This window comes from Poromitra crassiceps (genome assembly GCF_964638095.1).
Source record: "Poromitra crassiceps genome assembly, chromosome: 29".
Classification (NCBI taxonomy): domain Eukaryota; kingdom Metazoa; phylum Chordata; class Actinopteri; order Beryciformes; family Melamphaidae; genus Poromitra; species Poromitra crassiceps.
This window is the reverse complement of record NC_139641.1, coordinates 6,238,600-6,253,850: the sequence shown is the minus strand read 5'-3', so window position 1 is coordinate 6,253,850 and position 15,251 is coordinate 6,238,600. Positions and strand designations below refer to the sequence as shown.

Genomic DNA, 15,251 nt, shown 5'->3' with positions numbered 1-15,251 from the left:
GTGATCTGAACTTACCAGACTGTTCTAGCTTTTCTACTGGCCTTTTCCCATTTAGTCATTATATCCACATTACTGATGATTATTGATCAACAATCTTGTATCAATATTTTGTGAAAGCACCAATAGCGCTACAATATCTTAGTTTCCCCACGGGGATAAATAAAGGATAACTTAACTTATAATTTAAAATTGGCTAACTGGTGTCTGTGGTGGTGGTGGTCGGTGTCAGTTACGATTTGTGACGGAAGTGATGTCACTTGAGCAATTGTGATGTCAACAGTGATGTCATCACTGATGTCACTCGAGCAATTGTGATGTCATTAGTGATGTCACTCGAGCAATTGTGATGTCATCGGGATGAGGCTATATACAGTGGTGGGAGCATAAGTAGGAGGACAAGGGTGAGTTAAGGGGAAAAGGTAGTTTCTCCAGAGTCTCCACCTTAGGAATCAAGCTAGTTGTCTCAAAATCATTATCAAGGTATTTGGTCAGTTGTTATTTTGTCATTTTTTGTTCCATTTACATTTTTATTATTTGCACAGCTGTGTCTTTTGTTTAATAGGAGAGGAAAACCTGCACCATTTTTATTTATATGAACTATATATTTTAGATATTTTTTCATGTACATGTTGATATATTGTGCAGCTGTAAAACAGAGAAGGAAACCCTTTTATTTTGATCACACTTGTTTTGATAATAGGGCTTTTCCCTCCACTGCAGCTGATCCTGAGTCTGTTCAACACATATTAGGTCAAATCGTATCCACTGCATGCTGATCCTGAGTCTGTTCAACACATATTAGGTCAAATCGTATCCACTGCATGCTGATCCTGAGTCTGTTCAACACATATTAGGTCAAATCGTATCCACTGCATGCTGATCCTGAGTCTGTTCAACACATATTAGGTCAAATCGTATCACTTTACATGCTGATCCTGAGTCTGTTAAACACATATTAGGTCAAATCGTATCACTTTACATGCTGATCCTGAGTCTGTTCAACACATATTAGGTCAAATCGTATCACATGCTGATCCTGAGTCTGTTAAACACATATTAGGTCAAATCGTATCACTTTACAGGTTATTACTCGAGTTGCAGCAAGATTCATTTCACTGGCATAGATTTCGGCATCGAGTATCCACTTCTAAATCCCCTCTGATGTGCAGGGCAAGGAGAGTGAAGGAATATATATATCTATTGTTGTTTGATTAACTGTAACTAAATATGAACTTATTTAGCTAAAGATGTTGTTTAGTTGATGTCAAAAGTGATGCCCATCTCCTAACTGGCAATGTTGTGATAAAGGGTCTGGAAATGCCCAAGACCCTTCCAGGTTAGGTCCTGATAATGAATCCCTGAAGTCAAGTAGACAGTCAGTCACAGTCAGCAGAAGTTAAATGATCTGCCTAAACCTAAAGAGTCTCTATTCTCAGACGTGTGCTGAAGCATCATGGGTAATATAGTCTCTATTCTCAGACGTGTGCTGAAGCATCATGGGTAATGTAGTCTCTATTCTCAGACGTGTGCTGAAGCATCATGGGTAATGTAGTCTCTATTCTCAGACGTGTGCTGAAGCATCATGGGTAATGTAGTCTCTATTCTCAGACGTGTGCTGAAGCATCATGGGTAATGTAGTCTCTATTCTCAGACGTGTGCTGAAGCATCATGGGTAATGTAGTCTCTATTCTCAGACGTGTGCTGAAGCATCATGGGTAATGTAGTCTCTATTCTCAGACGTGTGCTGAAGCATCATGGGTAATGTAGTCTCTATTCTCAGACGTGTGCTGAAGCATCATGGGTAATGTAGTCTCTATTCTCAGACGTGTGCTGAAGCATCATGGGTAATGTAGTCTCTATTCTCAGACGTGTGCTGAAGCATCATGGGTAATGTAGTCTCTATTCTCAGACGTGTGCTGAAGCATCATGGGTAATGTAGTCTCTATTCTCAGACGTGTGCTGAAGCATCATGGGTAATGTAGTCTCTATTCTCAGACGTGTGCTGAAGCATCATGGGTAATGTAGTCTCTATTCTCAGACGTGTGCTGAAGCATCATGGGTAATGTAGTCTCTATTCTCAGACGTGTGCTGAAGCATCATGGGTAATGTAGTCTCTATTCTCAGACGTGTGCTGAAGCATCATGGGTAATGTAGTCTCTATTCTCAGACGTGTGCTGAAGCATCATGGGTAATGTAGTCTCTATTCTCAGACGTGTGCTGAAGCATCATGGGTAATGTAGTCTCTATTCTCAGACGTGTGCTGAAGCATCATGGGTAATGTAGTCTCTATTCTCAGACGTGTGCTGAAGCATCATGGGTAATGTAGTCTCTATTCTCAGACGTGTGCTGAAGCATCATGGGTAATATAGTCTCTATTCTCAGACGTGTGCCGAAGCATCATGGGTAATATAGTCTATTCTCAGACGTGTGCTGAAGCATCATGGGTAATGTAGTCTCTATTCTCAGACGTGTGCTGAAGCATCATGGGTAATGTAGTCTCTATTCTCAGACGTGTGCTGAAGCATCATGGGTAATGTAGTCTCTATTCTCAGACGTGTGCTGAAGCATCATGGGTAACCAGCTGGCAGGCATCGCCCTCTCTCAGATCCTCTCTGTGGACAGCTACTTCTCTGACATCCACGACCACGAGTACGACAAGAGCCTCGGCAGCACACGCTTCTTCAAGGTAGGGATGATGTCTCGTCCATGTCTCGCTTCAACCATCGACCATCCAATATCATCCAAAGTAGGGCTGTGAATCTTCACTGGCCTCACGATTCGATACGATTATCGATGCATCTCGATGCATCTTAAATCGATGCATCACTTTTTTTCCCCAATACATGATTTATTTTTTCTCACTTTATTTTTTCTCACTGTGTGGCTACTTTTACAATAAAAGTGCATTTGGAATTGCATTGTATTATGATCCATAATTAAAATAAACAACTGCATGTACTTCCATTATATTTTATTTGATTATTATTATTATTTTTTTTTTTTATAATCGATTTTTGACATTTGTGAATCGATGCAGAATCGTGCACGTCCGCATCGCGATGCATCTTATAATCGATTATTTTTGACACCCATAATCCAAAGGGACAACATTGATATATCTAAGATACAGCTTGTAAATCCAGGGTGAAGACGCATAGATGTGCATGGCTTATATTCATAATTAAAGGCCATCAAGGGCTCTTTAAGTTGATTTTTTTTGCACTTAAACATGAGAAATGGTCACTTTATAGTGAACAACAGGAATTAATTTTTTTATTAAAAAGAATAGATTGTTTTTCATTTAAACGTCTGGAAGAGCTCAGAAATAAAATTGTCAAATCATATTTTAATTGCATCTTGTGAGTTGATATAAATGTAACTGATTATGTTTAATGAGCATATCATATCTCTCATATCGGTCAAAGACCCCTGAATTGATCGTATCATGGCAGACTTTGATATCAGCAAAATATCGTATCGTTGTCCAGAGAAGCGATATAATATCGTATCGTGATGAAACTTGTGATTTACACCCCTGCTTCAAGGTGGCCCGTGCCAAGCACCGCGAGGGGCTGGTGGTGGTCAAAGTCTTCGCCATCCACGACCCGTCGTTGCCGCTCAGCAGCTACAAGCAGGAGCTGGAGGAGCTGAAGATCAGACTGCACTCCTGCCAGAACTGCCCTTCCAGAAGACCTCGCTGACGGAGAAGGCGGCCATCTTGTTCCGGCAGTACGTGCGCGACAACCTGTACGACCGCATCAGCACGCGGCCCTTCCTGAACGGCGTGGAGAAGCGCTGGCTGGCCTTCCAGATCCTCATGGCCGTGGACCAGGCGCACAGGGTGAGAGAGAGCTCATCTTCAATTTGCAATTTCCTTATGAAGTAAATCAAATAGAAACAAGTGCGAATTTGGATTATCAATTAGGATTATCAACATGTGGAACGTGTTCGATAATATAACGATAGTCACAATATGTAAACTAGTCACCTTTAGGTAACAGTCACCCTTTTTCATCCTAAAATAGGAGGATTTCTGAGTGGTTTTATGTCTGCCCTTGTATCTGTCACCTTTTTCACTACCAATGAACTTTGCATCCATGCACTTAATGTAAAAAACGTGGAAAAAACATGCATTTGCCAGTGATTATCTTCACTGCATATGACTCTAGTTTAAACATGAATCTGTCAGCAATCCTCCTGACAGTGACAACATGATGGTCTGAGTTAAGAGGGAACTCCTTCAAACTATTCCCACTGAAGTGTTTGTCTGAAAAGAGAGAAAGCGTCTTCACACTTTGTGTTGTAGGAGCATGGAGTTAACTTCCACCTCCTTCACTCAACTCTTTTTCATAATACATTACATACATTCTGCTCAACAAAGGATCCTTTGCATTATTATAAAGCTGAGTTGTGATTATTTGTATTTGTAAAATTATTGGGATTTTTTTTTTGTATGGTTGTTTGTTTTGAATTGTAGAGCCTGGTGTGGAGGATTTATAGGGTCCTATGAAATCACCCCCATTCAGATTCAGTCCATTTTAATTGTAATTTAGGGGTTATGGTTTTATTATTATTATCATTATCATTATTATTATTATTGTTATTGTTATTATTATTATGATTATTATCATAATAATAATAATAATAATAATAATAATAATAATTATTATCATTATTATTATTATTATTATTATTATTATTATTATTATTATTATTATTATTATATTATCATCATTATTATGATTATGATTATTATCATTATCATTATCATTATCATTATCATCATTATAATTATAATTATTATATTTAAATCCCATTGCTATATACCCCTCCCACATATGAATGTAATGTGGTCTCAACCTGCACCATGCTGTTGAACCCAGGCGGGCGTGCGTCACGGTGACATCAAGACAGAGAACGTGATGGTGACCAGTTGGAACTGGGTGCTCCTCACAGACTTCGCCAGCTTCAAGCCCACCTACCTGCCGGAGGACAACCCGGCCGACTTCAACTACTTCTTCGACACGTCGCGGCGCCGCACCTGCTACATCGCCCCCGAGCGCTTCGTGGACGGCAGCCTGTTCGCCACCACAGAGAGCGACCACAACACCCCCCTGGTGGACCTGACCAGCAACAACCAGAGGAGCCGCGGGGAGCTGAAGCAGGCCATGGACATCTTCTCCGCAGGTACAGCAGCACCACCTCTCACTAGGTTGTGTTGGACTTTTCAAGCCTCGCTTTCTTCTTCGTTGTCTGTGAGCTTCTGTAAAGCCCGCTGGTTCTCATTAGAAACATCCTCAGCAATGAATCTCAAACTATGTCGTGTTGGGACTTTGAATTTGAGGGAATCTGGCATGAAAAGTCCTTGAAAACACACGCACGCACGCACACACACGCACGCGCGCGCACGCACGCACGCACGCACACACACACCTATCCTCCCCTCCCCTCCTCTTAATCCATGTCACCAACGCGGACTCATGGATTCCTCAGATCATCCTCATGGAACTCCCAATCTTGTTACCCTTGTCACCTAGTTAATTAACTAGTATTCTCTAAACCTACGAACACTTAAAGACTGCATTTTCTATTTCTTTTGGACTCTACTTTTTAGATTTTCAACTCCCTTCCCTGATCTTAGGATAATTTAAAAATTACATTTTTATATCCCTTCTGTTGGACTCTTTTTACATTTTCAATTTTCTGTTCTCTTGTACATTTTATTTCCATATTAAACCATTCACAGAGTTTCATTATCGGAAACTCTGTGCATGGTTTAGCCCGGCATCTCTCGGCCTGTCTCGGAGGGGAGTCCCCAGACGGGGGTCCGCTGCTGTGGCCTGGTGGGTGGGCCCGTCCCCCGCGTGGCCTGCTCTCACGCTCTCAGTCACTATGCTGGTGGCTGGGGGCTGGGGGGGCGGGTCGCGTGGGGGCTGGGTCCGCCTGGGCCGCAGCAATTGGCCCCTAACACAACGACCTCACAAGGTTCCTCCTCAGCCAAGTCACTGGGGCAATCCATGCGGCGATCCATATGGTGGAAAGGTTTTCTTGCGTTCACTGGGGGTGAGGGGGTGCCGCTGTGTCCCGGCCTGGCCTTCCCTCCCACGCCATATGTGGGCGGGGGCCGGGTCGGGGGGCATCGGTGCTCTTCATCACTGGTCGAGGGCTGCCGGTTGGTTTAGAACAGCTTAGGTAGGCGACAGATTAGCTACAGCCTAAGGCTGACCTGTTAGTGTTCAGGCTAAAATCAGACTAGAGCAGGGTAGGATAGGCCAGATTAGGCTGTAGATTAGCTAGATACTATGTCCCAGTTAGCTCTGGTTAATGCTTAGAGTAGTCAGTTGTCTGATCTTCTCCCCCCCCCCTCTCTTTCCCCCTTTCCCCGCTTCTTCCCTTCTTCCCCCTTCTTGTTCTCCTCTCTTTCCATGCTCTTTCCTCCCCCACATCCCACCGCCCCCCCCTCCCTTCTCCTGCTCTCTCCTCATTCTCCCCCCCTCTGCTCCTTCCTCTTCCTCCTCTTCTCCCCTATTTTCCTGAATCCCTGCCACTTCCTGCTCTCCCTTCTCTCACATTCCCCCTGCTCTCCTTCCCCTGCACCCTCCCACCCCTCCTTCTCTGCCTCTCTGTCCTCCCCCCTCTCTCACATTCCCCCTGCTCTCCTCCCCCTGCACCCTCCCACCTCTCCTTCTCTGTCCTCTCCTCCTCCACATTTCCCATTTTCCCCCCACCCTCGCCCTAATCCGGGCCCGTATCCTACTCCCTCCCTCCACCCTAGACCCTACCTCTACTCTCTGTCCTCCCCCCTCTCTCACATTCCCCCTGCTCTTCTTCCCCTGCTCTCCTTCCCCTGCACCTCTACTCTCTGTCCTCCCCCCTCTCTCACATTCCCCCTGCTCTCCTTCCCCTGCACCCTCCCACCTCTCCTTCTCTGTTCTTTCCTCCTCCACATTTCCCTTTTTCTCCCCACCCTCGCCCTAATCCGGGCCCGTATCCTACTCCCTCCCTCCACCCTAGACCCTACCTCTACTCTACCTCCCCTGTACCCTCACATTCCCACTGCTCTCCTTCCCCTGCGCCCCCCCACCTCTCCTTCTCTGTTCTCTCCTCCTCTCTGCCCTCTCCTCCCTCTCACATTCCCCCTGCTCTCCCTCCCCTGCACCCTCTCCTTCTCTGTTCTCTCCTCCTCCACATTTCCCATTTCTCCCCACCCTCGCCCTAATCCGGGCCCGTATCCTACTCCCTCCCCTCCCTCAACCCTAGACCCTATCCCTACCCTGGTTCTCCCTCCCCTGCACCCTCATCTCTCCTCCCCTGTTCTCTCCTCCTCCACATTTCCTATTTTCTCCCCACCTCCCCCCTCTCCTCCCTCCCTCCCTCCACCCTAGACCCTACCTCTACTCTACCTCCCCTGTACCCTTCCACCTCTCCTTCTCTGTTCTCTCCTCCTCTCTGTCCTCTCCCCTCTCTCACATTCCCACTGCTCTCCTTCCCCTGCGCCCTCCCACCTCCCCACATTTCCTATTTTCTCCCCACCTCCCCCCTCTCCTCCCTCCTCCCTCTCCCTCCCTCCTCCACTCTCCTGTTTTCTTCAAATGTTCAAATGTTATCTTTATTCTGTATATTCTTGTTATTGTGTGTTAGCTAGAATCAGCTAGACATACTTTCTGTGAAGCCCTCTGAGACATGCTTGTGAATTAGGGCTATATAAATAAACTTGACTTGACTTGACACACACACACACACACACACACACACACACACACACACACACACACACACACACACACACACACACACACACACACACACAAAACAAAACAAAACAGACAAAACAAACAGACAAAACTACTTTACTCCAGACAGCTCATGCAGCATAATGTTATTGTCATTTATTATTAGCATAATTAATTATTTTGACTATTATTATTATTCTTTTTTTTTCTGAATTCCCCCCCCCCATTTCCCTCTGCTGCCCCGGTCATTGCTCCACCCTCTGCCGATCTGGGGAGAGCCGTAGACTAGCACCATGCTTACTCCGACACATGTGCACTTGCCAGCCGCTTCTTTTTTTTTTTTTTTTTTTTTTTATAATTTCCCCCCCCGATTTTTTTTATCCCATTTTATCCCCCATTAGTGCTCATTTGATTTCTCAATCCTGGTTGCTGCTCCACCCTCTGCCGATCTGGGGAGAGCCGAGACTGGTTCCATGCTTCCTCCGAGACATGGGCAGTCAGCCAGCCGCTTCTTTTCACCAGACAGAGGAAGCTTCACCGGTAGGACATAGCACGGGGGAGGTTCACACTATTCCAACCAGTTCCCCTCCCTCTGAACAGGCGCCCTTAACGACCAGAGGACACACTAGCAACCAGGATATTGCATGTTTTTGTGAAGGGGGTTCCTATATGAAGGAAACCCCCCGGGAGGCACGGGGAGAACATGCAAACTCCACACAAAAAGGCCCTTTTGCCGACCCCACCTGGGCGGTGGGCACTCGAGGACATGCGGACGGGCACGCATTCCTTCAGCGTTCAGCTCGTCCCCAGGTGGGAATCGAACCCACGACCTTCGAGCTGTGAGGCGATAGTGCTTACCACTGCACCACCGTACCTCCCTGACTCAGCCGCTTCTTTTAACCTGACAGCGGGGGAGCTTCACCGGCAGGACGTAGCACGTGGGAGGATCACGCTATTCCCACCAGTTCCGTTCCTCGCGAACAGGCACCCCGACTCACCAGAGGAGGTGCTAGTGCAGCGACCAGGACAAATACCCTCAATCCGGCTTCCCACCCGCAGACACTAGCCAATCGTGCCTGCATGGACGCCCGACCAAGCCGGAGCTAACACGAGGTTGCGAACCTGCGTCTCTCGTGTGGGTAGGCAGGGAATCTACTGCTACACTTCCCGACACAAAAGATTTGTCTTGGCAGGCTTTTTAGTTAGTTAGTTTATCAGTCCTTAGCAGGTGAGCCAGTCAGTGTCCAAAACTCACTCAACCACCGGGTCATGGGCTGTGAGTGCCCTCTAGTGGGCAAAATATTTTCAAGTTGAAGCTCAGAAAATGAGTGGGCCGTGAGTCTGTGTTTTTGAGCTGGAGTGGAGCTTCTGGTATTGGCGGAAACTAGACATCCAGCCGGATCTGTAGGCACCAACGATCTTATGCTAGCTTGCTAGCACGGGGGTAAAATAGCGCCAAAGTCGGCGAAGTTGTCCCTTGACCTCTGACATAAAGATATCTGAAGGAAATTGGGCTCATTAGAACCGCAAGTGTCTTAGTTTTACAGTTGCGTGTGGACGTGAGTAAAAAAAAAAAAACAGAATGACGAAAGCACAGCACAAATGACGGACAATATTGCCGTAAAGAGTGTGATTTGCAACACGATATAAATGATAGAGCATCATATGAAACGATAGACCTTTTCTATCGTGAAAATTATATATATCGTCATATCGCCCCAGTCCTAATCTAAACATAAAAAAGTCAAATTAAATGCATAATTTCAATGAGCAGTTATTTTTGAATATCACCACACACCTGACAGTGACATAACACACTTACAGCCCAGTCCCCCCCCCCTTTTTGTCATGTTTGTTGTTGTTGTTTGTCTTTTCTTTTCTCCTAAATGATTTGGGAAGGTGGTCCTGGGACATGTTGGATTGATCAGACGTGGACCTTAAGTGACAGCAGGTAGAGATGATGCCACTGCTCTGTGTGTCTCCTCTCCTCTCCTCTCCTCTCCTCTCCTCTCCTCTCCTCTCCTCTCCTCTCCTCTCCTCTCCTCTCCTCTCCTCTCCTCTCTTCTCCTCTCCTCTCTTCTCTTCTCTTCTCCCCTCCCCTCCCCTCCCCTCCCCTCCCCTCTCCTCTCTTCTCTTCTCCTCTCCCCTCTCCTCTCCTCTCCTCTCCTCCCCTCTCCTCTCCTCCCCTCTCCTCTCCTCTCCTCCTCTCTTCTCCTCTCCTCTCCTCCCCTCCCCTCTCCTGCAGGCTGTGTAATAGCAGAGTTGTTCACAGAGGGTGTCCCTCTGTTCGACCTGTCCCAGCTGCTGCTGTACCGCAAAGGCCAGTTCCAGACGGAGCAGGTCCTGCTGAAGATCGAGGACCAGCACATCAGAGAGCTGGTGAGGTGGTGATAGCTTCACGTTCCTCCACACACACAAAGTCCTCACGTCACATCACTGTTCTCTTCACACCACACAACATGCTGTCTCATAGTCAGGAGTCTTGAAGTTGTGGTTTTCACACTTGTGTGACTGGAGGTTTTTACCACTGTACTACCCGGACGCCCGGGGTCGTAGTGTCTGAGTGTGTGTGTGATGTTTGATTGTGATCTGTGGTGGTGTTCTTGTGATCAGGTGGCTCAGATGGTGCAGCGGGAGCCGGAGAAGCGCCTGACAGCAGAGGAGTACCTGAAGCAGGAGCGGGGGAAAGCCTTCCCGGACATCTTCTATACCTTCCTGCAGCCCTACATGGCCCAGTTCGCCAAGGAGACCTTCCAGTCTGCTGACGAGCGCGTGCTGGTGATCCGCAAAGACCTGGACAACATCCTGCTCAACCTCAGAGGAGGTGAGGTGTGGGGGGGGGTCACTGAAATAATAAATAACAATAAAAATAAAAAACACTTTAGAAAACAAGAAACTGACTGAATCAATATTGTGCGTGTTGGAGAAAAGTAGCGACCCGCCCCTCCCGCTAGTTAGCTTAGCACAATGAATGGTAGTCTATGGTCCTGGCTAGCCTACTAATTAAGTCACCAAATACACATTCCAACAGCTCCAAAATGCTCCTATGTACATGTTGTGACTCGTGCATTCACCACGTTATGAAATAATAATGTAAAATGCAGTCTTCAAATGATATTAAAGGTATACTATGCAACTATTTCATTAAAAAACATTATATAGACTTATACAAACGTTTTCCCTCACAACCATCGCTTCTGTAATCGTACTATTTGAAAGTATAAACAGCCAATAAGAATTAACCTATAATTTCCAGAGGTGCAACCGTGTGACTTTTCCAGTCACACGGTGCGTTATCTGGTGTGGCGATGGCCCAGCTGGTCGTCCCCGTCCAGGCGGAAAACACTAGCATCCCGATAATAATAGATCCATGTAGTGTTCACGTTAGCAAGCAGGCAGCAAAGACTAGCATCTAGCTACGTTAACAAGTAGGTGGAAAACACTAGCATCAGGCTACAGTTCTCAGACGATAGGATAGCATGCAAAACTTTAGCCGTACAAACACACTTATTACAAATGAGTCAATGCCCCCTGTACTTACAATCTATGGTCAGGCTCCAAATCTCTCACCGCTCCTCCACCAGTGCAGGTCGCCTCGCCCCTCCTTTACTACGGGGGCTCAAAGTCGCTCATCCCGTTAGCGACTCTTCTCGTCATCTCGCCATCTGGGCCCTTCTTGAACTAACTTCTTTCTCTCTTAAAAAAATTATAATAAAAATTACCTGAACTAAACTTGTACCACTGTTCCTTCAGAAGTTGTAGTTGTCATAGACTGTGTTACATAGTTGATTGCTCTATTGCTGACAAAAATGTGTTATTGTAAGTCGCTTTGGATAAAAGCGTCTGCCAAATGACGTAATGTAATGTAATGTCAATCTAATAAGAGTACTAGAAAATAGTAGACTTGGCTTGCTTTGGGTAGCTACCCACTACGTTGAGAGGAAAACACACGCGCTATATCAGTGCACAGCAGCGCACACACTGACACACAAACCTCACCGCACTGTCAAAATCCCAACAGTCCCGCCCAGCCGCCCCATTAGCCAATAGCATTTTAGAGAAACGTGATGTACCTCTCTAAACTGACCAATCAGAAGCAGCTAAAGACGAGCAGTACTAGCAGCTTAGTTTGTCACACCTCGTGTGGAGCTGTTTGACGGTGTTACCAAACTATAAAGTGACAGGTCAATATTCTTGACTCAGACGATTTAACCCGGGGTTACAATTAATTGCGTCGGGACTCGGGAGATAATTTACAGGACAGGGTGTCCTGCAGATTTTAATTGACAGGTTTTTGATGAATTTTAAAGGCCAATGTCCTGCAATTACGGGACAACAGAAACCCTGGATGTGTGTTTATTTGTGCTTTGATAACATAACTGCTGTGAAACTATCAGAAACAAACTTTTGATCCCTGTGTTTCCACGGTTCTCTGGCGCTCGCTCTCCCCTATTTACTGTCAGGCTCGCTCGACCACATAAACACAGAACACAGCAAAACAATACCCAACCACGACAGACAGGGGGCAGCGTCTCTGCACATAAACACACTACCACACAATTGTAATGCGTGTGAAGATGGGTGATGATTTTATACGGAAAACTTTTGTATGAGTGTATATAATATTTTTAATTAAAGTGTAACTAACCCCCAAAACACTTTTTTTTCAGCTTTTAACCAATGACTTTGGGGGTGGTGTGTGAAGAATTCTGGTCAAAATTTCCACATTTGAGACCAAACTGTTACCATTGTACCATTTGTATCATTTTCAGCAGCATAAGTTCCCTCTATGGGTTGAACACTGCTTTTTTTTGTGCCCTCAAATGAATGGGATATTTGGTACATCGTGACGTCACGGTGGGGTTAGCACGCGCCCCACTCATGTGAATCCCCCCCCCCCCCCCCTTCATTGATTATTACTGTAGTTCACGCGGCGCGAGCCCTTTAAGAGCAATGCATCCATGGGTAATGCCTATTATGGCTATTAATGTTAGCCGCTAGTTAGTTATGTTACATGGCAGTAAAAATGCCACTAAATGACCAAATTGATAGAACTTTTAACCATTTCGAGTAACACTGTTTCCATACGGATCACCAGCGTTACTTTTTTGTTTATAACGTGGCTATATTCATAACGTTTTATATCTCGGATGCGTTATTTCGAATCCCACATAGGTTACGCCTAGAATCCCAGATAGGTTACGCTAAAACGCACATAGGTTACGCCTCGAATCGCACATAGGTTACGCTAAAACCACCACCGCAAAGCGTGTGGGTTTCAGGACGAAACAGTCTCGAGCCACTATTGTCATCTTTAGAGCACAATATTCCTGGAATGCAAGTTTAACTAAACAGTTACATGTCCTCTGCATTCTACATAAAATTAAGATATTACGGGTTGTTTTATTTTGTACGTTACATACTTATTGGCCAAGATATGTTACTTTATGGGGGAGAAATTCTGCCAGGTAAGGAGAGGAGTGTGGGCGGCCATATTGCCTGCGGGGTTTTCAGATCGAGTGGAGAGCCGTTTCGCAGGAAATCTGGGGGGGTTAGTCCCCCTTTAAATAGTTGCATAGTATACCTTTAATATGGCGTCCGTTTCAGTTAGCTTTGAACAGAAACAGCCAGGCAAAATACTTTTTTATACTTTAGTAACTGTACTTCTACTTAACACATTGAGTGCCAGCCATTTTTTCAATCCTGTAGGTAAGTTGTGCCAGGTTTTTTTTTGAGGATTCTGGCTCATTTTACAAGAGCCGAGGATTATTTTCTGTTAAGAATTCGTGAACACCAATCATCTAAAAATAACTAATAGAATGTGTGCTTTCTCTGTCTAAAAGAGTTAGTTTGCAGAGTTAGTAGTTATGTAGATATTAGCCGTTGAGTACAGCATGGTTTCAGAGATTTTCAGAGAGTTTGGAGATAAATGGATTTTTAGAACCACCTCACGTGCCTGTGATTATGGGTGCCCTTGTCTCCCACTCTGTGTGCGCTCTCTCTCTCTCTCTCTCTCTCTCTCTCCTCTCCTCTCTCTCTCTCTCTCTCCTCTCTCTCTCTCTCTCTCTCTCTCTCTCTGTGTCTCCAAACTCCTCCCTACGTCTGTGCTGCGCAGTGCTCTGCTGCTGGGAGTTTGAGCAGCGACTCTCCCTGGCAGCGAGTGTGGATAGGTCTCACTGTCTCTTGGGTTTGAGAGCCCCGATGAACCCCCGTGCGACTCTAGGCTTTATGCTGCTCACCCAGTCCATTTCTGGAACCCCCCACCGCAGCAGCGCAAAGCGTCCCCGCCTACAGTATGAGAATGAGGCTCGTTCGTTTCTGACTGTAAAATCGCCAAGCCATTTCCGCGGGAGGCGGCTGCTTTTGGTCCACGGGTCCCGTGGCTGTGGCTTTGTCTCTGTCTCTGTCTGGAGAGAACTGTCGCCACTTAGTGGTCGGTAAAATAGATTATACACATTCTCTTGCTCCAATAGTGATATAGAAGACGTAAAAGTTGTTGATTGATGTCCCACCGTCAAAAAAAAAAAATGTTTATGTAAGACGAGATATCTCGGCTCTGGCACTCAAGCGTTGGATTATGTAAGACGAGATATCTCGGCTATGGCACTCAACGTGTTAAGTAAAGAATATGTCTATTTTTCACATCTCTGATGTAATGTAATGTGATACTGAGCTATATATAAATAAAACTTAAAACTTGACTTGCAACTTGTATTGTACTTGTTGTATTAAAGTGTGGGTGTGTCTCTCTCCCTGCAGGCTCCTCCTCCCCTGCGGAGGCGGAGAGGGTGGAGCGGAGGGAGGAGCAGGGCCTCATGGTCCTAGTGTCCGTCATCACGTCCTGCCTGCAGACTCTGCGCTCCTGTGACTCCAAGCTGGCGTCTCTGGAGCTGCTGCTGCACCTGGCCCCCCGGCTGGCCCCCGCCATCCTGCTGGACCGCATCACGCCCTATCTGCTGCACTTCTGCACCGACCCCGCGCCGCGGGTTCGAGCCCAGGTAGGGGTGGCTGATAAGAGTACTGCAGGGAGGAGTCCAGGTAGGGGTGGCTGATAAGAGTACTGCAGGGAGGAGTCCGGAAGACCTGGACGCTAGCACTTCCTGGTTCCTAGGTGTAAAAGGCAATGGGATTTCCCCCCCCCCCCCTCCCTCCAAAAACCTATGAGGATTTTGGTTAAATGCCTGAAATAAGATCTGTGGTTAACAAAAGTTGATGAAAACAGCTAACTTTGTGTTCAACAATATAATTTTCACCAATCACTTCACTTCACTTTTATGACTTTTGAAGCGTTTTCTGAAAATTGCGTTAAAATTGCACTTATGCTTCAAAAGTGATAAAAGTCTTCCTCGAAATGATCTTGCTGAACACAAACTTTGCTGTTTCATGTGAGGTCTCCAGACCAAATGTCAAGCAGAAGGCCACACATGCATAACCTGATCACCCCGTGACGTCAGTCAAGTTCTAGTATGACGTGGTCAGTCAAAGTCAAAGTATGACATCTGCAATGACGTCAGATAT

At 46.0% G+C, this 15,251-nt stretch overlaps 1 protein-coding gene and 1 pseudogene across 2 annotated transcripts in view; one reads left to right on the top strand and one right to left on the bottom strand.

Moving 5' to 3' along the window:
- LOC310799937 (uncharacterized protein) overlaps positions 1–15,251 on the bottom strand; it is a 407,560-nt gene that overhangs the window by 71,401 nt on the left and 320,908 nt on the right. The gene's annotated exons all lie outside the window — the stretch shown is intronic.
- Positions 1–15,251, top strand: part of LOC310800229 (phosphoinositide 3-kinase regulatory subunit 4-like) — a 28,714-nt pseudogene that overhangs the window by 1,053 nt on the left and 12,410 nt on the right. Inside the window, exons 2-7 of the transcript in view lie at positions 2,553–2,686; positions 3,546–3,841; positions 4,884–5,187; positions 9,979–10,112; positions 10,347–10,557; positions 14,493–14,731. The product of the transcript in view is annotated as a phosphoinositide 3-kinase regulatory subunit 4-like (transcript). The remainder of the gene's footprint in view (positions 1–2,552; positions 2,687–3,545; positions 3,842–4,883; positions 5,188–9,978; positions 10,113–10,346; positions 10,558–14,492; positions 14,732–15,251) is intronic.